General features: G+C 37.7%; 1 protein-coding gene across 1 annotated transcript in view; it reads left to right on the top strand.

Moving 5' to 3' along the window:
• ANK3 (ankyrin 3) overlaps positions 1-24079 on the top strand; it is a 690167-nt gene that overhangs the window by 497 nt on the left and 665591 nt on the right. The window lies entirely within an intron of this gene.

The following is a 24079-nucleotide window of genomic DNA, read 5'->3' as shown; positions in this document are numbered from 1 at the left end:
CGGAGGCGTGAGCAGTGATGGTGTGCCCCGGCGCTCTAGCATCCCCGGGAAGGACAGAGGAGGGCCCGAGGGTCTCGGGCTTCTGCTTCGAAACGTTTGCCGCTTAGAAAAGCGCGGCCCAGGGCTCGGGACGTGCTCATCTCTTGGGCTTCCAGTCTCTGGGCTTTTCTGGTCTGGGCTCGCCCTTCCAACTCCGTGCCAGGCTGAGCCCTTCGTAGGGACAAGACCGAAGTAGGTTGCGGGTTTGGCCGGCAGGAAATCACCTGGTGCTGAAAGTTACCTTCAGAATTAGTCTGCCTTTTTTTTTTTTTTTAAGGTGAGTCAAGATACTTCGTTTTAACCCAGTAAGAAAACAAAATATACCTAAAGGTTGGGACATAGATGAAAGGGAGACCTGTACGGATGTAGTGGCAGTGCCTGGGGATGGCTTGGGGTGGGATTACCTCTTCCTCTAATCTTCGACCGCCTGCCATAGGCATGCAGGTGAAACACGAGGTAAAAACCGGGTGCGTGATGTGCAAAAGCAGAGCTTCCAGATAAGTCTCCTTCCTCCCACCCCACAGTCCCGAGCGGATTGCCACCTTTTAGCCCAGAGGCGTTCAGCGGCAATTTTGCAGCTGCCATTGGGTGTATAATATAGGATAATTGGTTTAAAACACTTGCGTATGTTTTCACGTTCATAGAGTGCCGACGGAAGTGGCCTCGAGAAACAGTAGTTGTCTTTGGGGAGGACCCGGGGAGGGGGGGAAGGGGGACTTAATTTCACGTACCTTTGGGGACCTTTTTCTTTTTTAACCATGTGCATGCAAGATCTATTTTAGAAAAATGAGAACTACCACCTTAAAAAAAAAATGAGGTATGTGTGAGTAGCCTTGAAGGCAATAGTTTACTTAGTTTCAGATTACGTAGAATTTCGCTTGAAACATACAAATCTTCTAGCCCTTATCACGTCTCCTTTAGTTGCCAAAATCCTCAGGGAATCAAGGGGACGTCTTCAAAAGAAGACTCTTAAGTCTTGGCAAAGTTAATAGGTGGTTTCTATTGCTAATTTGATTCTGAATTTTAATTTTGCTTGTTTGAAAATTAAGTGTGGCTTGTCTAATTTTGGAAGAGACCACTTTCCATTTAAACGCACGTTTGGGAGTCATCCTAAGGTTGTAACCAGACCTTATTCCAGGAGGGTAGGCCACGCAGATAGGCTGGAGTAGGAAAATTGGAGGGAGACGGTCTCAGAGTGGACACGGATTGCTGCCTTAGCAGTTCTGGCATCCTTATAATCTGCTGACCTGGGCTCAATCGGGAGCATCTTGAAGGCAGCAGATTTTCAATATTGCAAGTGGATGTAAAATTAAAGTCACAGCTCTGAAATGAAAACTGAAAATAAAACAATCTCTTGAGCATCTCAACACAGCCACTAATATCTAGAGGGCCCATTTCTCTTAGTTCTCAGATCAGTGGAGGATGAATAAGTGAGTTGTGAATCTGAGCTGTAGTTAAGTCAATGATGAACCATTTATGATGGTTCTCAGTGTTCTTTTTGTTAAAGCATAAATAAATATCTGTTTTGTAATCTACACAGTGATATGTTAGGCTCCATAGCAGAGAATGTGGCTCAATGTCCTTCAGACAATGTAAAGACCAGTCAGGGTGTTTTGGAATCCAAGGAAACACTGTGGATTCTGAATTTGTTTGCATTTTTGTGGTGGTGGTTACATTAGGACTGTGGTTTTCCTTTATTCAGTATTTAAAAAAGTTTTTTTCCTTCTATGGTGTTAATGGAGCAAGTGAGTCTGCTTAATTCTAGATTAATATTTTGGTAATTGAAAATAATATAATTTCTCTGGACTCTCAGGGTTGTTCTTAGCTTGATTTCTGATTAGTAACTTGTTTGTTTCAAATTTTTTTGTAGAATGTGTTACTATAATTATAGGAAATCAGTATAATCCAAATTAGAGAGCCTGTGAAATTCTAGCCTATGCAAGTGGCATTTTTACTTTTTTGAATAAACTAAATACTTGAAATTAATGATACCAATTAACCTGACACTTTTATACCCGAGTGTTTATGAGTTAATAAATTTTAATTGAAATGTTTAGCCTTGCTACACTGTCTCCAAAGTTACTAAAGTCTACCCTTCTGAGAAGATCAAGGTTACTAATAATCTAATCAGATCTGAAGTAACCTTTCCATGTATATATTGACGGGTCTGTTCATATAACTCTACCCTTGGATCTTACAATGTGAATGCCAGGGAGGTGTTGGGTTAATGCCGGAACAATAAAAGTATCTGGAATAGGGCCATTTAATTTTGATTTTTCATTTCATCCTCTGTCAACAGTTTAAATTTGTGAAAACAGCTTACATTTTTTAAATTGCCTTCTATCCATGATATAATTTTTAAGATTAATTTGATATTACCTACTTTCTTTTAGACATTTAAAAATCTTATTATTATTACTTTTAATTAAAAATTTTTATTTATTGGGGCGCCTGCGTGGCTCAGTTGGTTAAGCGTCTGACTCTCGGTTTCAACTCAGGTCATGATCTCACGGTTTTGTGAGTTCAAGCTCCACATCAGGCTCTGCGCTGACAGTGTGGAGCTGCTTGGGATTCTCTCTCTCTGCCCCTCCCCTACTCACACTGTCTCTGGCTCTCAAAATAAATAAGTAAACTTAAAAAATAAAACAAAATTAAATTTATTATTATTTTTACCTACAAGACTTTTTTTTTTAAGTACTAGAAGCCCAACTGGTTAGTTATAAATTGAAAGTTCCTACAAAGTTAAGTGCAGTCTCTGAGTATGTTTTTTTTCTGACTGGACCTTAAAGGATGTGGTAACATCTTCAAAATCTATAGTCACGGTTGAAGTACTCCTGGACACTTGTCTCAGTGTGTTTGAAAGTGGGCAGACTTTCAAACAGATTTATCTTCCAATTGATTTGTGTCTCCCATATCTTCCAATGGATTTATATTCAAAAGGACAAAGATATTTCCAGGAACCAATCAGGTTCCTGTTTGGAGTGAGATAAATGGCACCAAAATAGAATCGATTCTTCCATGTTTTATAGAAATTACTCCTGAATTTCCTCTTTGGGAAAGTCCCATATGGATTGATTAGCAAGTATCTTATATTGGGCAGGAAGAAAGCAGGTACATGAAAGTCATGTGCTTTCAGATCTAAGTAGATGGTAGTATTTTTTTGGGAAAAACTGTCTTTAGTACTTCATAATGTATATTACTAATAAGCAGAGATTAAGTGAACTAGCGTTTGGAGTTAGAAAAGAGAAATATTGAAAAATTGGCCCTAGCATGCATTTTGTTTTCTGGGTAGGGCATGAATATTCAGAAGTGGCCTGGTAGATGAAAGAGGCAGAATTGAAGTTAATTGAAATGCCATTGTAGAATAAAGAATTGTGTGTTGCTGAATTGGAAAGGCTGTTTCCTAAAGTGTTTTAGAGATAGCTACAGTGATTCATTAGTAGCTATTTTGTCCCTCTAGCACCGACTGCATTCTTGCCCTATGCAGTTCCTCTGGGTAATGTGAAGACTTCATGCCAATAGTCTGCCATGCAAGAGTCTGCTACTGTTCTCCCCTTTGTTCATGTCATGACATTTTATGTGGAACCTTGGCAAAAAGCAGTTCTGTGACTGCAGCTTTGCTCGTTAGCATCGAACATAGGGCTTGACACACAGTAGGCCTTCAGTGAATGTTTGTCGAATGAATGATAGAATAAATGATGAAAAGGATCTGGCATTCAGATTCAGGAACAGATTTAGCCATTTGAACAATACTTTGGAGCTCCTATCAAGTGAAAAGCACTGTGTGTTGCACAGTCTTGGTTTTTACTCTCAAGAAGTTCATAATCCAACTTATTTACATTTGCATAGGACAAGACCTACACAGAGCCAGTACTGGAAATTTTTCCATGCATAGATTTTTGATTTAATCATGTGCCATGTGCCTGATTTTAGTTTGGGCTTTAGTGTATAATCAAGAAGGGGAAATGTAGACAAAAGCACCTAAGAGTTTTAGGATGGCATCAGGAATGGAGAGACTTTACATTTCCTAGTTTCGCACTGAAAAAATGCTGCAGAATAGAAATGTGTGAAAAGCCACAGAGAACTATATGGAAAGGTGCTCTAACTTTTTCTTGTTAATGGCTGTCTAATATCCACAGTGTGGATAGGCCATAATTTATTTACTGTTAATAAACATTTACCTTGCTTCCAGTTTTTTGACCTCAATACACAGTGCTGCAAATAAATGTCCTTACACATAAAAAAATTTTTTTTGTAATCCAATTGGATGGAGAAGACATATGCATCTTTAATAATAGCAGCCATGATTTCTTGTGCCTCTCATGGTGGATACTGTATACCTTAGTGCAAACATTAGGTAGGGTTTATTACCTCACCCCATTTTCTACACAAAGAAACTGAGCTTTCATAGTTTCACAGAAAGGCTGTGCAAGTTGTAATTTGGTAAGGGCCGAAACTGGATTGGAACTCCTGTCTGCTTGAGCAATGGGCAGAGCAATGATGATGCAACCAGGAAGCCAGGAATGGAGTCCCCATAATCCAGCTAACTAGCACTGTGACCTCAGAATCTTATCACCTCTTTGGCTTTGCTTTCTCTCCTGGAAAGAGAGCTGGAATAAATGGTTTCTAAGCTGTAGTCCAGCTCAATTAGTCTATGATTTAAAAAAAAAATTAAATGCTAAGAGAGAGGTGTAGATAATTAGTAATAAAGTGATATATTTCCTTGTTTCTCGGAAGCATTTCCCCCTCATATTTTGGCATTCCTGATGTTAAGATAATTGCCTGAATGTTGAGAGCTTTTAAGTTTATTATATATTGTTTATTTTAAATGATTTATTTTTCTCAGAAAATCAGATTTTAAAGAAATAGTGCTTTTTTGCAATTGATGATATCTTGCAGCATAAGGCATTTAATAGTTCCAGGGAGAAAATAGATTATCTCAGTGAGTTTGGGCTGATAATTGAACACTCACCAAGGACAAGGGATTTGAATGGAGTATAAAAGAAGAGGAATACTTCATATGTAGGTGGAAAGCAGTTGGGATAGCTGCTTGGACTCTGTGGGTCCTTTAGGTTTCCTCCCTTCCTTCCTTCTTTTCTTCCTTCCTCCCTCCCTCCTTTCCGCCCATTCTTCCTTCAATTTGAGAGGTAATCAGTGGTATACTGGTAAACTGCCTCTCAAAAAAAAAAAAAAAAAAAAAAAAAAAAAAAAAAAGTCCCTGATTTATAGCGTTTGTCCATTTCTGGGATGTAAATATAAGAATTCTGGTCGCCAATTCTGACGTGTGTGGGGAGTGGGGTTTCCCCTATGCAAACAAGCAATGCAGTAGGGTGTCCTACCATTCAGCTAATTTCCCACATTGTCTGCCCAGACGTAGCATCAGATCCCACAGGTTAAAGGCTACCCACTGCACTACTACCTCCCATATCAGTTTAAGCCCGAGTTATCAACTGTGCTTCTGACCAACTGGCTATAAACGTGAGGGTCTCATAACCCCCTCTTTGGGTTTGATTAACTTGCTAGAGCAGCTCACAGAACTTGGAAAAACATTTTATTTACTGGATTACTGGTATCAGGATGTAACTCAGGAACAGCCAGATGGGAGACATGCATAGGGCAGGCTGTGGGAAGAAGGCTCAGAGCTTCCATGCTCTCTCTCTGAATGCCACTCTTACAGTATCTCCATGTGTTCACCATCCTTGAAGCTCTTGGTACCCCCTCCTTTTGGGTTTGAATGGAGGCCTCATTACACAGGCAGGATTGAGTAAGTCATTGGCCATTGGTGATTGATTCAACTTGTAGTACCTTTTCCATCCCTGGAGGTTAGTGTGTGGGACTGAAAGTCCCAACGCTCTGATCCCATAGTCAACTCCACCGGCAACCAGTCCCTGTCCTTAGGAGTTTTCTAAAAGTCACCTTGTAACGTAACAAGATACTTTTACTCCTCTCATCACATAGGAAATTATAAGGGTTTTGGAGTTTCATGCCAAGAAACGGGGTCAAAGACCAAATATATATTTCTTAAAAATTATAATATAGAATACTTCCACTGTGACTGATTTCAAGCTGCCAGTGGGAGGTAAACATGGAGTTGGGAAGACATGTGCACAAGTGACTGGCAAGCTGGCATTAGCCAGCTGCAGCACACCAGTTACATATGGTAAAAGGCACTGAAATTTTTTGGTTGAATCAATGATTTGTTTACTATGTATTTGGCACTTACCAGATACAAGGCACATACGGGGATACATGGATAAATAAGAGCTAGTTTTTACTCTTCATGATGTCTTAGTGTAGCTGGCCACTTAAATGAATTAAAAAAATTGTTATTTATTTATTTATTTATTTATTTATTTATTTATTTATTTATTTATTTAAATTCAAGTTAGTTAACTTACTGTGTAGTATTGGTTTCAGGAGTAGAACCCAGTGATTCATCATTTACATGTAACACCCAGTGCTCATTCCAAAAAGTAACTTCCTTAATGCCCATCACCCATTTAACCCTTCCCCCTACCTACCTCCCTTCCAGCAACCCTCAGTTTGTTCTCTGTGTTTAAGAGCCTGTTACGGTTTGCCTCCCTCCTAAGGGAGGATTTTTTTAAGAAAAAATCTTAATTTTTCCTTCCCTTCCCCCATGTTCATCTATTGTATTTCTTAAATTCTATATATGAATGAAATCATATGATATTTGTCTTTCTCTGACTGACTTATTTCGCTTAGCATAATATAATCTACTACCATCCACGTTGTTGCAAATGGCAAGATTTCATTCTTTTTGATTGTTGAGTAGTATTCCATTGTGTGTGTGTGTGTGTGTGTGTGTGTGTGTACATGCCACATCTTCTTTATCCATTCATCAGTTGATGGACATTTGGGCTCTTTCCATAATTTGGCTATTGTTGATAATGCTGCTATAAAGATTGGGGTACCTGTGCCCCTTGGAATCAGCATTTTTGTATCCTTTGGATAAATACCTTGTAGTGCAATTGCTGGATCTTAGGGTAGTTCTATTTTTAATTTTTAAGGAACCTCCATAGTCTTTCCCAGAGTGGCTGCACCAGTTTTCATTCCCACCAACAATGTAAAAGGGTTTTCCTTTCTTTGCACCTCGCCAATGTCTGTTTTTTCTTGAGTTGTTCATTTTAGCCATTCTGACAGGTCTGATGTGGTGTCTCGTGGTTTTGATCTGTATTTCTCTGATGATGAGTGACGTTGAGCACCTTTTCATGTGTCTGTTAGCGATCTGGATGCCTTCTTTGGAAAAATGGCTATTCATGTCTTCTGCCCATTTCTTCACTGAAGAAAACTGTTTTTTGGGTGTTGACTTTGAGAAATTCAGTACAGATTTTGGATACTAACCATTTATCCAATATGTCATTTGGAAACATCTCCCATTCTGTCGGTTGCATTTTAGTTTTGTTGATTCTTTCCTTTACTCCAGAAGCTTTTTATTTTGATGAGGTCCCAATAGTTTATTTTTGCTTTTATTTCCCTTGCCTTCGGAGACATGTCTTGTAAGAAGTTGCTTCAGCTGAGGTCAAAGAGGTTGCTTCTTGTGTTCTCTTCGAGGATTTTGGTGACTTCCTGTCTCACATTTAGGCCTTTCATCCATTTTGAGTTTATTTTTGTATATGGCATAGGAAAGTGGTCCAGCTTCATTCTCCTACACGTCGCCATCCAGTTTTCCCAGCACCATTTGCTGAAAAGACTGTCTTTTTTCCATTGGATACTCTTTCATGCTTTGTTGAAGATTAGTTGGCCATGCATTTGTGGGTCCATTTCTGGGTTCTCTATTCTGTTCCATTGATCTACATATCTGTTTTTGTGCCAGTACCATGGAACCAGAAAAGACCCCAAATAGCCAAAGTAATGTTGAAAACGAAAAGCAAAGCTGGAGGCATCACAGTTCTGGACTTTAAGCTGTATTAAATGAATTTTTAAGTAAAGGAAGGACTCTTATACTGAGAATGGTTGATCAGCTCTCTGTTTTCCACTGAGAATAAAATAAATACCAAATAGATCCTCAGATATCTAAGTTAGAAATGAGAGAACTGAGGTTTATAACTAGATTATTAGATGTTAGAGTGGTGAAACATGCCTTTTAAGACCTTGTTTCTTTGGAAGTCAAATTAAGCCTAATAGATTTTTCTTCCGCTTGTGTATGTGTTGGTGAGTGCGCATGTTTATTAATCGCATTTATTGAGATACAATTTACAATTTGAGATTTACAATTTATAATTTGTGATATAAAATTCACCATATTAAATGTATAGTTAAGTGTACAAATATTATACTCCAACCATGACAAAATATTTATCATCCTATGTTTGCTTGTGTTCTTTCTCAATTAAATTCTCTGCAATCCTCCAGGCAAATACTGTTCTGATTTCTTTCACCATGGATTCATTTTGCCTATATGTTTTTTGTTTGTTTTTGTACGTGGCTTCTTTCCCTAGCATAATGGTTTTTTTTGCTGTTATCTTTTCATGCTGTTGTCAGTATTAGTAGATTATTCCATTTTATTGCTGAGTAGCATTTCAGTGTTTAGAATGTACCACAAATTGTTCATCCGTTCATCATTTGAATTGTCTTCAGCTTTTGTCTATTATGGATAAAACTGCTATAAACATTTTCGTATATATCTTTTTGTTGACATATATATCCCCCCAACCTTTTTGTGTATGTGTGAATGAGGTTAAATAACTAGCATTAGGATTGTAGAGTTGAAAGGTCATATATGATTGACCGTACAAGAAACAACTCATGTCTTTCTTCATATCTGTAGAGAATGAATGATCTCAGATCAGAATGGGAGGGGAGGGGAAAACCCATGGAGAAATTATTCCTTTGGCATGTGCTTAATATGAGAATTTTTGAAAAATATGATTTTAACAATGGAAGAAAGATGGATATTGAGAAAAAATTGATGTTAAGTAAGACTTTACAAGCTTGTAAACTGTAAGTTTAATAGTTTTATTGAGATATAATTTATATACATAAAATTCACCCACTTACTGTGTACATGTCAATAAATCTTAATATTTTTACAGAGTTGGAAAATCATTGCCACAATCTGATTTTAGAATATTTATTACCCTCTAAGAAGTGCTCACTTATGGTTAAAAAAAAAACCCCAAAAACAAAAAAAAACCATGGTTTTGGAGTTAAGTAAGACCTGTGTTTTCGCCTGTATTTTACTAGTTAGCAACTGCGTGACCTTGGTAAGACAAATCTCAGTTTCTACACCTTTGAAATAGATGAAGACACCTCCTTTACTATGTATATACATATATGTGTGTGTGTGTGTGTGTATATATATATATATATATATATATATATTTTTTTTTTTTTTTAATGTTTATTCTCGAGAGATAGAGACTGAGCATGAGCAGGGGAGGGGCAGAGATAGGGAGACACAGAATCCAAAACAGGCTCCAGGCTCTGAGCTGTCAGCACAGAGCCCAACACGGGGCTTGAATCCATGAACCGTGAGATCACGACCTGAGCCGAAGTCGGATGCTTAACCGACTGAGCCACCCAGGCACCCCTACAATATTTTTTATAAAGATTATAAGTAATGCACACAAAGCACTTGGTACATAATAAATATTGAATAAATGGTAGTGTTTATTGTTAAACTGTGTCTGCATTTTTGTAATTTCTGTGGTATTTTGTTCATATCCTTATAACTGCTTCAGTAGTCTCTCTAAGGATGCCTTTGAACATATCTTTTAAATGTTTATTTATTTTTGAGAGGAGGGAGGGGCAGAGAGAGAGGGAGACAGAGGATCTGAAGCAGGCTCTGTGCTGATAGCAGAGAGCCCCATGCGGGGCTCAAACTTACAAACTGTGAGAGCATGACCTGAGCTGAAGTCAGATGCTCAACCCACTGAAGCACCCAGGTGCCTCCTTTGAACATATCTTTTAAGAGGAAATGAGGTAGAGTGGGAAGAGGACTTTAGATAAACGTACTGAGATGTTCCAGCTCTTCCATTTAATTGCTCTATTGGACAAGTCACTTAACTGTGTCTGTTTCCTTCTATGAGGAATTATAGTAATAACATCCACCTTGCAAGATTGTTCTAAGTGGTTGAGGAAATACACATGGCATGTTGATATAGTAGGTGCTCAGTAAATAGGAAGTGTTATTCTATGATATCAGAAGCCATTATCTTAAAAAAAAATTTTTTTTAATGTTTACTTATTTTTGACAGAGAGAGCATGAGTGGGGAAGGAGCAGAGAATGAGGGAGACACAGAATCCAAAGCAGGCTCCAGGCTCCGAGATGTCAGTACAGAACTCCACATGGGCTCGAACTCACAGGGCTAGAACTCACAAACTGTGAGATCATGAAGTGAGTTGAAGTTGGTACTTAACCGACTGAGCCACCCAGTCGCCCCTAGAAGCCACCATCTTTGAAGTGTTCACATCTAGGAATAAAATTTACGTACAAAATTCAAGGCATAGATGGAAAATTAGCTCATGTGTGCCTATTTGCTATATAAATGTTTATATTTTAGTACTGGTGGAGTGTAAGGACAAAGCCCTTAATAAAATATTTGATTAAATGAATGCATAGATGAGTAAATAAAGAAGAAAAAGCATTTTGTGTATATGGTTTTAGTCTCCCTCAGTGTTTAGGTATCTAAGAGAAAATTTCATTTTCCAAGCTTCAGGTTTATTTGCTTATCCCCTCCTATTTGGCAGGACAGGCTAGAGGGTGGGGAGCAGGATAATTAGGAATTAGAGTAAGAACAAGAATTATAATTTTTTTTTAAAAAAGGACTATAATTGCTGACATTTGTAAACAGCTGTTTATATTTTAAAATAACTTTCATGTTATTTTTTTTTTTAATTTGTATGTCAACAACCATATAAGGCAGTTGGAGCAAATAGTCTCATTTTAGGAGAAAGAAAGACAAGGTTCAGAGGTGTACTTGTTCCTGATCTTTATGGAACTAACAAGTGGCAAAGCAAACGAGGGAAGGGGGCAATAAATAAGAAAGCTTGCGTGCTGCTGGTGGGAGCTTAGACCAAGGCAGTCCTTCTGGAAAGCATCTGGCATTACTTAAGCAAATTATCTAGTTATTTACTCTTAACAATTTAATTCCTACAGGTGGACACTGGTCCCCAAAGAATGTGTCCAAGGTTATTCACTGCTGTGTTATTAGCGGTAGGGGGAATGGGAGGTAACTGGGGACCACTGCTGGGAGAGGGAGTGTATGCATCATGGAATTGTCTGTAGCCATTAGAAGCAACAGATTAGATAAACAAAATCAACATGAATGGATCTGAAGAATGGAGTGCTTGGGGGGGGGGGGGGCACCTGGGTGGCTCAATTGGTTGAGCATCCAACTGTTAATTTTGGCTCAGGTCATGATCTCATTGTTCATGGGATTGAGCCCACATCGGGCTCTGCACTGACAGTGTGGAGCATGCTTGGGATTCTCTCTCTCGCTCTCTCTGCCCTTTACCAGCTCCTGCTCTCTCAAAACAGACAAATAAACAAACAAACAAAAAAACTTAAAAAAGAAAAGAATAGAGTGCTTGGTGAAAAATATAAGAGTGAGAGACATATTAATTGTTTATGTGAATTAAAAATTCATAAGCATAAGCACAGTAGGCATTTCATAAGAAACTTACATAAAATACTCATTAAGTACATTAGAATAACTGCCGGTGGGACCCAGTGAATAGAAGTAGGCTATGTAGATAAAAAAGAATTAATAAAGAGAATAATGATAAGGTGCTATGAACCATTACATATGGCTCACTCAGCCTGCTGAATGATGAAGTTAAAAACAAAAAAGCCCAGCATATTGATATAGTTTGAATACCTTTTATGTGATCTCTGTTACCACTAGGCTTAACCAGGGAGACCCTGCTATCATACTGTATGGAATGGATATTCCAAGTGAAATAACATTTGGATTGGTTTCTGAAGTTGCAAGTAAAACTTCTCACAGAGAGCAGCACTATTTTTGTTGTTGTTATTGTTTTTTTAATAAAGATTTATAAGGGGCGCCTGGGTAGCTCAGTCAGTTAAGCGTCTGACTTTGGCTCAGGTCATGATCTCGTGGTCCATCAGTTTGAGCCCCGCTTTGGGCTGTGTACTGACAGCTCAGAACCTGGAACCTGCTTTGGATTCTGTGTCTCCCTCTCTCTCTGCCCCTCCCCAACTTGTGCTCTGTTTCTCTTAAAAATAAATAAATATTAAAAATTTTTTATTTTATTTTATTTTTTTTTCAACGTTTTATTTATTTATTTTTGGGACAGAGAGAGACAGAGCATGAACGGGGGAGGGGCAGAGAGAGAGGGAGACACAGAATCGGAAACAGGCTCCAGGCTCTGAGCCATCAGCCCAGAGCCCGACGCGGGGCTCGAACTCACGGACCGCGAGATCGTGACCTGGCTGAAGTCGGACGCTTAACCGACTGCGCCACCCAGGCGCCCCTAAAATTTTTTTAAAAGATTTATAATATGGTACACTTGAGTTGGTATACTTTAAAAATTAAATTCCTTTTAAATTTTATATTTGGGATAATAGAGACAGATGTGTCATATGGTACAGTTTTTATGGAGTTAGAATGTAATATACTAAATATTTAATTATAAAACGATAAACTCCTTATTCTTCATGAATTCAAAACATACTCAGTATCCTGTTATATCTAGATATAGTTGTCTTTGTGTATATTATTTTTAAAGGATATAAGTGTGATTTTTTTTGACAGATATATCCCCTTCTATTGTATTATTTGTTTTCCAAGTTAAATTTGAAGTGATACATCACTTTTTTGGTGGTATGGGTGGCTTTAAAAAGTGCAGATTTATTATGTTGAAGTTCTGGAGGTCAGAAGTCCAAAACGGGTTGGTAGGACTTCCTTCCTTCTAGAGGCTCCAGGGGAGAATCCTTTTCTTTATTTTTTTTCAGCTTCTAGCGTCCACATGAGACACTTGGCTTTGTATCACTTTAACCTCTGCTTTTATCATCATTTGGAATAGGTTGCTTTTTAGTTTACCTTGCCTTTCTATTCGCTATTTGTCATACCTCTGAAAGATAGTTATATAAAATGATTATAATTATGTTTTGTACATGTTGTACAATTTCTTAACTATTCTGACTGTTGAAAAAGCCATAATGGTTAAAAATTCAGCTGAGAATTCGCAGCCTTTCAAAGTGTTCATCTATCACTACTCTGGAGGTGTTGCTGGTATTCTGTAGGCAAACTGCTGAGACCAGAAGGGCACCCAATTATTTTAATGATAGGTGTAGAAGCTGGAGAGAAATTGATTACATCCTTGGTGCTCCCAGCGTCCACCTGTTTGTGAGTGGTATGCAGAGTTTCAGGTTTACCTGCAATATGCAGAAAAAGACCGAATTCTTGGGTGAGAGTTTCATCCACAACAGCATGCAATAAAACGTTGACAACAAAGAACTGGTTTTAATGCTGTTTTGTCTTTCTCAACAACATAAATAAAACAGTAAGAAAGGGGAAGCATTGTTATCCTGTAGAAGGGAAACAAGCTCAATATCAGGATATTTGAAAATGAGATTTGTAAGTGTGATGCTGAGCCGTCCTGCAGTTGTTTCCTCATCTACAAAAATGGGGTTAATGATAATGCCTGCTTTATCCATCTCAGAGCTGTAAGGATCACGTTGTATGATTAGGTAACTTATTTAGTTCAATTGCTTAGTGCCATATGAACATATTGGTGTGTTTTTTTACATTTTTTTTCACTGTGCTGCTTTTCATTATGATAGCTTTAGCATCCTGCAAAATGTGATAAGTAATAGAGAATAATATCTCAGTGATAATTGGGTACTTTAAAGTTCATTTCTTTTTTTTTTTTATTTTTTAAAATTTATTTTTGAGAGAGAGAGAATGTATGTGCATGCACACACTAGTGGGGGAGGGGCAGAGAGAGGGAGAGAGAAAATCCCCCAAGCAGGTTCTGTACTCTTAGCACAGAGCCTGACCTGGGGCTCAAACCCACAAACTGTGAGATCATGATCTGAGCTGAACTGGACGCTTAACTGACTGAGCCACCCAGGTGTCCCTAAAGTTGATTTCTTAAGAAATTGGGAATTTTTAGCATCTCTTTGAGATTTTCGCAATTTTTAATCTTATTAAAGCATTAACTATGCCAGGAAACTGCTATTTTAGTTTGCTGGTCCAGAAGAACAGATATATACACTATAATTAAAATCTTGGAGCTCCATGCTGCATTTCCCAAAGTCTGGTTAGATTGCAAAGCTGTTACTGAGTATGAAATGGCATGGCTTTGATTGGTGTGGATATCTACTTAAGTCTCCATTGAATATTTCAATATGTGGTACCTAGCAGCTTGAAATTCTCTGGGTGTTTGAAGAACCAATGTAATGAATTGCCCTCTAAGTTGGGAAATTTGGGTTTAGTCTGTTATTCAGTGTATATGTGTTTGGTCAAATCACTTCATTTCTATAGAGTATCCTCTTAACTGGTAAGATTTCTACCTGCTTAGGGGTGCCTGGGTGGTTTAGTTAAGTGTCTGACTTCAGCTCAGGTTGATCTCATGGCTCATGGGTTGAAGCCCCACGTTGGGCTATGTGCTGACAGCTCAGAGCTTGGAGCCTGCTTCAGATTCTGTGTCTCTCTTCTGGTCCTCCCCAGCATGCTCTGTCTCTCAAAAATAAATAAACATTAAAAAAATTGAGAAAAAAAAGAAGATTTCTACCTGCTTAATTTCCATGTTCTGAAATCCAGACTGTGATGAGGCTCTCAAACAAAACTAGTACATGCTGTTTTGCAGAACCTCCCAGGGAGCTAATTCTCAGCTCTAGGTTTGCCCAGAAATTGGTGTCTTCTCTGGAAGGGTAAGTAAATACCTAAATGTACATGGATTCCTAAAGAAGCCTTTTATCTGTTTGTGATCATTACTTAAGTTAGAAAGCTGAGTCATTAATGAGACCTTTCTCTCTTTCTCATGTAATGTGGTACAAATACTCTTAGTTCTGCTCCATACATGGCTTTTGAATCCCACCCCCTCTCCAACTCTGTGCCACTGCTTTAGTTCTGGCCCTCATCATCTTTCACCTGGGCCATTTGAACAGTTGCCTAAACTGTCTCCTTGCCTCCAACTGTCTTCCAGTGGACAGTTGGCATCCTGACTCATCTTTATAAAATAAGGATACACTGTCATTCCCTTGTTTAAAAACCTTTTATAGTTACCCGGTATAAGTAGGGTAAAGTCCAAATATCTTAGGGTTGCACAGAAGATCTTTTACCATCTTGTCCCAATACAACTTACCATTTTTACTCTTTTTTTTTTTCCTGAAACATCTGACATTGTGACCAGGCTAAATAATTATATTTTCAACTTTCTCCAAATGGACTGTACCTTTGCGTTCTTCCATGTTCTGTCTGCTAGTTTGTGCCATCCTCATTTTTCTCTTCCTGGAAAATCCCTACAAATCCTTCTGTACCTAGTTCCAGCATCCCCTCTTCTAGGCAACCTTCCTAGACTTCTATAGACAGTGACAGTCACCCTTACTTCCATAGTGTTGTAGCCCTTTGTGTGCAGTTGGCTGTAATGGAAAGTATCACATTTTGTTGGAAGTATTTATCCTGTCTTCTGTAACTAACTGAACAGTGGGCTCCTCGAGGGCATATTTATGCTTTTTCCATTTTCATGTATGCCTTTCTCTATCTAGGATCTAGCACATCTTGTGCTCGTTGATGATTATTGAACAAAAAGATAGTTGGCAGTTGGACAGTGTTTTCCATCATGGTCTCCTGAAGGACCATGTTGAGGATACTTTGCCCTAAGTCAGACGTAGAAATATATAACATTTTAGAAATGTGTCAGAAATCTGGCAAGGGTATATGTGTATACTAATATGTAATGATATTTTTATCTTTTGGAAGGTTTGACCTTACAACCATTTGCTGCTAAATAGCATAATATAGTGTTTGGATCTTGTAGTATCTGTGTGCCTTGGGCAAATGAAATTAACTTCTCTGAGACTCATTTCCTCATTTTTCAATGGGGGTGCCTATCTCATAGGGTTGTTGACAGAATTGCATGAGCTGCTCCATGGAAAGCTGTTAGCACAGCACCTGGCACTTAGCTACTATCATTTGGGCATCTACCAATAATATTGAATTTACTGTGTCTGTGTTAATATATGTTAATAATATGCATTTTCTACTGTTTCTTATCCTAGTAAAGAAGGGACTGTTCTCATATATTCTCTTTTGCAAAAGAACATTACATTCTTTTACTTAAACTTCCTCTTTTCCTTTCCTCTTACCATAAAATGGTGGGAAATTGTCCACCCTTTTGCTTCAAAGTGATTTTTTAAAGTAGAGACTATTGATAGAATCAATTGATGATAAAATTAATTTGTCTTTCTTGTTTATGATAGGTAGCAGCTAAAAATCTGTGAAGAAGACAGATCACATGCATAAAACAAAAAGCACCACTGTCTGCTTCTAATAGTCCCCAATCCAATGTATATTCTTTTGATTGCTTTGTAAAATTTATAACCAAGTGATAAACTGAATGGCATCACAATTAAAATCAGAAGAAAGGAGAAAATTTTTATTATAATATAACAAATCAGTTGTGAAGAACATGACAAAGTACCAAAAGGAAAAATGGTCAAGGGGTATGAACAGACAACTAATACAAGAGGAGAAAAAAAAAAAAAGGAGAGAGAAAAGAAAGAAGAGGAAATGCAAAACAACTGGCCAATAAACAAGTGAAAAGATGTTAAATTCACAAGTCTTAAGAGATTAAAAGGACCGCTTTCTATTCTATTTGATAACATTTTATGTACTAGATTGGGCGAAAAAAAAATCCTCTTTGGGGTATTGAGGATACGATTTGAGTGTCAGTTGTATAACTTTTTTGGTGTGGGGAGAACTTAGGTACACTATTTATCTGTTAAAATAAAAGCATGCTTACCCTTTGCTTATCTAGAAACCCAGTTTTGGTGAGTTCTGCTGTATAGAAGTTAAAACATCAAAAACAAAACACCAAAAAAAAAACTACATCCATATGTAAGGGCATATTTACAGGGATGTTTATTACAACAATGTTTGTAAAGCAACAGCACTGGAAACAAACAGAATTTAACCCTTAATGGGACTGGCTGAATGTATTAGGGTTTCTCTATTATATACAATGTGATTAAGACAATTTAACAATAAAAGCTACACACAGTAAACTGGAAGGATGTGCATTTAAAAATATTTATTTTTTAATGTTTATTTTTGAGGGAGAGAGAATGTCAGAGCATGAGCAGGGGAGGGGCAGAGAGAGAGAGGGAGACAGAATCTGAAGCAGGCTCCAGGCTCTGAGCTGTCAGCACGAGGAGTCCAACGCGGGGCTCAAACCCAACGCGGGGCTCAAACCCGCGAGTTGTGAGATCATGACCTGAGCCAAAGTCGGACGCTTAACGACTGGGCCATCCAGGCGCCCCAGATGTGCATTATTTATTCAGACTGTAGCATGATCCAGTTTTGAAAACAAAAAGAAAGAAAAAGGACAGTCATAATGTTTGAGCATTAGGTTGTTGATGGATTTTGAGGGGAGGGGGAATTATTAAATTTTCTTTTCACTTGATATGTTAAAATGAGCATATATTTAATAATGAAAGTATCCAATAAAGCAAAAAACCAAATCAAGGAAAGAAAAATTTAAGTTAAAGAAAAAGCAGAAAGACTTGTTCTCTTGGACATCTTTTACGTGCATACATTTTTATACAGTCATGTATTGTACATTTTATCTTAGGATTTGTTCCTTATTCATAGTTATAGAACTCCACTCTCTAAAATGGCTTGGTATCTGTGCTTGTGGAAATTTTTTCATTGCTAATTAAGATTTGTGGTCCCTTTGCACAGGTCTACTGTTTAGAAATTACATTTGGAACTGAGGTGGAGCTATACAAAATTTTTGCTTGGATGTTGATATCATAATCATATTTTTAGAGAGTGGAATTAAGAATGTTTATTTTCCTCTTTCATGCCTCAAAGTGAGATAGTTCTACCCTCATCCTTTTTATTTCCAGGTGAGTAGAGTCCTTGCCTCATTTGATCCTTTCAGTTACTGAGTTTCTTTTGATTAAAGTTTAAATTCTTTAAAAAAACCCTTTTTTTTAGTTACAAGAACAAGTGTTATTCATTCCTGAAAAATCAGAAAACACAGTCAAGTAAAAGCAAACAAACCCAACCCCTCTCCTCCAAGGCAAAAAATGGTGTGAATCCCACTCATTTGATATCAATAATCCCTCACTCCCTTGGTAACTTTATTTTAAACTGTCATTGCAAATATTTTCTATCGAGTAACAATGAGGGTCACCTCTGTTGTGAGGAACAATTATGTTACTTATGAATGGTTGTTTTTGATGATCAGTTGGGTGCCGGTGTGGAGTAACACCACAGAGAGAGGCCTGTGAAAAGATTTATTACACGCACAGGCCCCTGGGGCACAGAACCACATGCAGGGGCATGTGTGGAAGAAGCTTCAAGGGATCAGGTGGAGTACATAAGCCAGAGACAGGAGAGGGTTTCATTTTTGCATTTGAATATCACTAGGTCACAGTTAAGAGTGGACCTGAAGGGGAACTTGTACCTAGTCGCCTGGGTGGGGTATTCATGGCTTATTGGTGAGGATGTCAGGGCATCAGGTAAAAATAAAGTTTTAAACCATTTGCAGTGCACAGACAAATCTGAATTTCCATCTCTACAGCTTGTTGATTTATATCTTTTCTTACCTGGAAAATGGGCATAATAAATAGCACTAACCTGCCATAGGGTTGTTGTAAGCACAAAATTGTAAAGCTCACTGCTTGGTTCATAGTAAGTTCTTTTTCTTGCTATTTTTAAAGGTTTCATGTGTAGTATTGTTTTTACTGAGCAGGTAATGCACGTTCTCTATAGAGAAGTCAGTCACTGTGCTCCTGAACCTTATTTTATAACATGGCACACTGGGGTCAAAGGACCAGGCTGCTCCCTGGATGCAGGTGGCGCTGTGGGGCTGTGGCCACACTAGGCCCTTTTTCCTTGCCCTAAAGACTGAAGGATCAATAACCTCCTACTTCCAGGACACATGTAAGGATTATAATACGTTATTAGAAGTGAAACATGTACAAAGGTTGTGGAAATTTTTATGTCCCTTTTGTTTTTGGAGTACAGCCATATCCCCCTTCAGATGATAGATTATACCAATTCATATCCCACCAAAGTATGTAACTTCCTGAGTGCCTACTTCCTGAACTTCCTACCGCACAGTATTATTTTTTTTTCTTTACCTTTACGAATGTGATTAATGAAAAGTGGCCCAACATTGTTTTACTTTGTGGTTATAAATTTTTGATCAATGTAAAAGTAAAATATGGAATATTAGCTTTCAGAAAAGATCCTCAGGGGATAAAGTGTGTAGGCACTAATACCTGACAGTCTTATACATCACTGGCTCTGCGAGAAGCTTCTGTTAGTCTCTGCTCTTTGCGCTTGTCCCAGGAGCTCAGCTACTCACATTACATTGCTACACCTTGTGCTTCTGGTGACAGTGTGCAATCTGTTATTAAATTGAGATTCAACCTGGAAACCTCCATTCTGAAAGTTCTTTCCCTTTAACATTGATGAGAGTGAAATTGCAAGAGAATATTGAGGACTATCCATGACTTGAGTGGAAAGGACTTACTTTCCTGGCTAGAGATCCTGGCTAAAGACAAAAATTTGTCCTTACTATGTTCAACATTTTCTTTCTTAGCAGTATTTAATCACATAGTTTACTTTGGCAATACAAAGTTTGTTTCTCCAAATGCTTGCTTTATTTATGAGAAGCTGTACTTTGATTGCAGCACTTTTTTTTCACACAATTTTTGGTTTGTTTTCCCTCAGTTTCCCTGAAGAGGTGGCAAGAAAATGAGTAAAAATGTGAATTCAAAGCTTAGAATAACACTTTTCTAACTTTCTTGGATTTTGGTGTTAAAATTTTTGTGGGGTATGGTATTAGTGATTCTTGACAGATTGTTATTTTCATGTCATAGTCATGTCTTGTAATGGGTGCGCAAAAAAATTGAATATGTGTATTATATGTAGCAATGGTGTATGATTCTTCAGAGGAAAATATGACATTCCTAACCATCTGAAGTAGATTTGCTAATATTGGAGCTAGATTTATTTTAATTTGTATGTACACTTCTCTAGTTTTTCTTGTACTAGGGACAGTTCTTTGTTAAAGGGTAGAGGTGCACTGACGTGGTCAACATTGTCCTCAAATTTCAAACCTCTGATCTTCAGATCAGAATTTTAATATCTTTTGACTGAGAGCCATTGCAAAGCTTGAATTAAAAAAGAAAAAAAATCATGAAAACAAATATCATAACATTCATACTAGAACAGAGTTGTAAATATTCAAAACTGCCATTTAAGAATAAATATCATAAACTATTGTTCATCTTAAAAAGTAAAACTCAGTTATTTTGCAGCAACAATGGGCTTACTCAAGACTAACATAGAATTGCAATTTGGGTCATGCAAGTTACAGCAAAACTATGGCAGGTCTAACAGGAGACAGGAGAAGCAGGAGAGGGTGATGATGGTTTCTCATTGGCTGAGTTGCAGGAGTAGTTGATTTCTTGTAGAAGATGCAATGTACACCTTTCCCTGTTGGGGCCTGTTATTAGTGATTCTTTTATGTTGACTATTCTTCTGTTGGGCTCTGTAATTGACAGCTCTTCCTGTAATTGACATTGAGTGGTGCAGGCTCCCTCTGCTAGCCTCCTGACTCCACTTCGGTGAGACTTCATTCTTTATCAGTGTTCACGTTTCAATGTAGCTCTTTAATTATAGTAGCTAAAATGACTTTTTTCTGGCTTTAGAAGGAAATCCAAACAAAAACTCCCCAGAGTTTACCCTCTTGCCATTGTCCAAATACACACCCTCTCCCAGTATATGTGCTTTTGTTCGAATCCTTCTCTGTGTATTCTTCTACCCTTATGTACCTGGGAAAGGTCTCTTGTGCTTTATGCCCATCTTTTTTTTTTTTTTTTTAAGTTTTATTTATTTGTTTTGAGAGAGAGGTGAGCATGGGTGGGGCAGAGAGAGAGGAGGGAGATTCCCAAGCAGACTCTGACCCATCAGCATGGAGCCCAACGTGGAGTTTGATCCCACGAACAGTGAGATTATGACCTGAGCCGAAATCAAGAGTTGGATGCTCAACTGGCTGAGCCACTCAGCTGCCCCTAAGCCCATCCTTTGAATATCACTTCTTTTGTAAAGACTTCTTGAACTGCATCTCTGTCTCTCCTGCCACCAGATGTGTGTGCATATGTGTTTTCAGGGCTTGCATGCCTTTATGCCTTATACCTTTAATTTGTCTAATACTGATACACTTCTTTGGGCCAGGCACTCTGCTGAGACTGGATTTACAATGGCAAATATAACACTGTCTTTGCTCTGAAGTACTAGACTTTAATTAATAGATGTTAATTAATAGGCTTTAATTAATAGACTTTATTAATAGACTTTAATTAATAGATGTTATTTTCTAGAGCAGTTAGGTTTACAGAAAAATAGTATAGTAGAAAGTACAAAGATCTCCCATATACCACCCTCTTCTCCAACCCCACACACAGTTTCTTCTATTAGTTAGTATGGTACATTTGTTACAATTGATGAATGATATTGATACATTATTATTAACTAAAACCCATAGACTACATTAGTGTTCAGGATTTATGTTGTATAGTTCTATAGGTTTTTACAAACATTTGCTGTCTGTATCCTCCATTGCAGTATCATACTAAACATCCCTGGTGCTTAGCTCATTGGTCCCTTTCCCCTCCCCCACTGCCCTGGCAAACACTAATTGTTATACTGTCTATAGTTTTGCCTGTTTCCAAATGTCATATAGTTGGGATCATACAGTAGGTAGCCTTTTCATACTGGCTCCTTTTACTTAGTAATATGCTGTTAAATTTCTTCTAATTTTTTTTTTTTTTTTTTTTTTTGTGGCTTGATAGCTCATTTATTTTTTAGTACTGAACGATATTCCACTCTCTGGATGTACCACAGTTTACCCATTCACTTATTGAAGAACATCTTGGTTGCTTCCAAGTTTTGGCAATTGTTGATAAAGCTGCTGTAGACCCTCATGTGTACTTTTTTGGGTAGACATGGTTTTGAGCTTATTTGAGTAAATAACGTGGAGCATAATTGCCAGAACATATGGTAAGACTATAGTCAGCTTTGTAAGAAACTACCATCTTCTAAAGTCACTGTACCATTTTGTATTCCTATCAGCAGTATAAGAGTTCTTGTTCCACATCCTTGTCAGTACTTGGTATTGTCAGTGTTTGGGATTTTTACCCATTTTAATAGGTATGTGGTAGTTTCCCATTATTTTAATTCTCAATTCCTTGATGACATACGATGTTGATTGTCTTTCCATATGCTTATTTGTCATCTGTGTATCTTATTTGGTGAAGTTCCTAATCAGATCATTTGTCCATTTTTATTTTTATTTATTCTTTCCCTTGTTTTTAAATTGAGTTGTTTGTTTTCTTATTGTTTAGTTTTAAGAATTCATTTTATAATTTGGATATAAGTCTTTTATCAGATATGCACTTCGCAAATATTGTCTCTCATTCTTTTAATAGAGTCTTTCCTAGAGCCGAAGTTTTTTATTTTAATGGAGCCCAACTTAAAATTTTCTTCCGTGGATGATGCCTTTGGCATTGTATCAAAAACTCATCATCAAAGTCTATATAACCTAGATTTTTTCCTATGTTATTGCCTAGAAGTTTTATAGTTTTGTGTTTTATGATTTTGTAGTTTTATGTTTTGTGGGTTTACACTTATAGGGCTGTGATCCATTTGGAGTTAATTTTTGTACAAGGTGTAAGGTTTGTGTCTAGATTCATGTTTTTGCATATCGATGTCCAGTGTTCTAACATCCTTTGTTGGAAAGACTATCCTTCGACCATTAAACCAATTTTGCTCTTTTGTTAAAGAACACTTGAATGTATTTGTGTGTGTCTGTTTCTGGGTTCTCTGTTCTCTTCCATTGATCTATTTATCTATTCATGTGCTGACATACACTGCCTTGATTTACTGTAGCTCTGTCATAAGTCTTCAAGTTGGGAGGTGTAAGTCCTTTGATACTGTGCTGGTTATTTTGGGTCTTTTGCCTCTCCATATAAACCTAAAATTTTTTTTTAATGCTTATTTTTGAGACAGAGAGAGTAGGGGAGGGGCAAAGAGAGAGGGAGACACAGAATCTGAAGCAAGGCTCCAGGCTCCACACTGTCAGCACAGAGCCTGACTGACGCGGTGCTCGAACCCATGAACCGTGAGATCATGACCTGAGCTGAAGTTGGATGCTTAACCAACTGAGCCACCCAGGCGCCCCTCCATATAAACTTTAGAATCACATTTTTGATATCCACAAAGTAACTTGTTGGAATTTTATTTTTAAACTGATGTATTAGTTTTAGGAGCACAACATAGTGATTTGACAACTCTATATGTTATACTATACTCACCACAAGTGTAACTACCATCTGTCACCCTATAATGCTATTAGAATGCTATATACCATTGACTATATTCCTTATGCTGTACCTTTTATTCCTGTGACTCACTCATTCCAGAACTGGAAGCCTGTGCCACTCCATTTCACCTATTTTGTCCATCCCTCCCACCTTCTTCCCCTCTGCCAACTGCCAGTTTTTTCTCTGTATTTGTGGGTTTGTTTCTGCTTTTCTGTTGTTTGTTTTGGTTTTTAAATTCCACATATAAGTGAAATCATATGGTTTTTGACTTTCTCTGCCTGACCTGTTGCACTTAGCATAATACCCTACAAAGTCCATCCATATTGTCACAAATGGCAAGATCTCATTCCTTTCAATGGCTGAATAATATTCCAATGTGCACATGTATCTGTGTGTGTGTACAGTATCTTTTCTATCCATTCCTCTGTTAATGGACACTTGGGTTGCTTTCACACCTTGCTATACTAAATAATGCTGCAATAAATGTAC

Source organism: Puma concolor, chromosome D2, assembly GCF_028749965.1.
Source record: "Puma concolor isolate L17-30 chromosome D2, mPumCon1.1.hap2, whole genome shotgun sequence".
NCBI lineage: Eukaryota > Metazoa > Chordata > Mammalia > Carnivora > Felidae > Puma > Puma concolor.
Note: the sequence above shows the minus strand (reverse complement) of the source record. Positions and strands in the feature narration are given on the sequence as shown.